This window comes from Apis dorsata, unplaced genomic scaffold (assembly GCF_000469605.1).
Source record: "Apis dorsata unplaced genomic scaffold, Apis dorsata 1.3 scaffold_89, whole genome shotgun sequence".
Classification (NCBI taxonomy): Eukaryota; Metazoa; Arthropoda; class Insecta; order Hymenoptera; family Apidae; genus Apis; species Apis dorsata.
This window is the reverse complement of record NW_006263387.1, coordinates 141294-142046: the sequence shown is the minus strand read 5'-3', so window position 1 is coordinate 142046 and position 753 is coordinate 141294. Positions and strand designations below refer to the sequence as shown.

At 40.4% G+C, this 753-nt stretch overlaps 1 protein-coding gene across 1 annotated transcript in view; it reads right to left on the bottom strand.

Annotated features, from left to right (window-relative positions):
- The window catches only part of LOC102673714, a 17911-nt gene that overhangs the window by 5904 nt on the left and 11254 nt on the right, over positions 1 to 753 (bottom strand). The gene's annotated exons all lie outside the window — the stretch shown is intronic.

The following is a 753-nucleotide window of genomic DNA, read 5'->3' as shown; positions in this document are numbered from 1 at the left end:
TCTCTCTCTCTCTCTCTCTCTCTCTCTCTCTCTCTCTCTCTCTCTCTCTCTCTCTCTTGCTCTCCCATCAGTCGGTTCGACGCTACGTTTATTATGTAAAACGTTTGTTATGGCATTATGTAATTCATTATGGCTTAAGATTACGCTATTTTATTGTACATTGCCACCTTGACCCTATCGGCGAACGCGGACAAGGTTAATATGGTTTCTTCTCCCGTCTTTCCGATTCTAAAAGTCGATTAATCGTTCCTTAAATGAAAATTCGTCGAAAAAAATCATTACTTTCCAAAAATTCAGAAACACAAAAATAAATCCATATATAATTCGATAAAATTTGCTTGGAATTTATTATTTATTATTCCACTCGTATGCATATATAAGACAAACGTCCAGGTAAATAATGTTCGACTAGCGCGTGCCACGATTCATTGCGAGCGCATCCTCGATGGCCGATAATGCTGTCGCAACGCGTGAGATTAGTCGCACTTGGAACGAGCTCGATTGAGCCTGAATATTGAAACATTGACGTAACTACTCTGTCTGCGATGGTAATTTACAAAATTGCCCTTCTTTGCCGCGACGTGCTCAATTGTCGGATCGTAGAACACTCGTGGAACGGTTATTTTCAGTTTTCCATCCAGAGGGAAACTTTCACGGCTTGATTAGTGTTACATCCAAAAAAAAAAACCCGTGGCACACGTTGCGTCAACTATCTCGTTCCGATCGATTCTAATACAAGATAACTGCGTATAG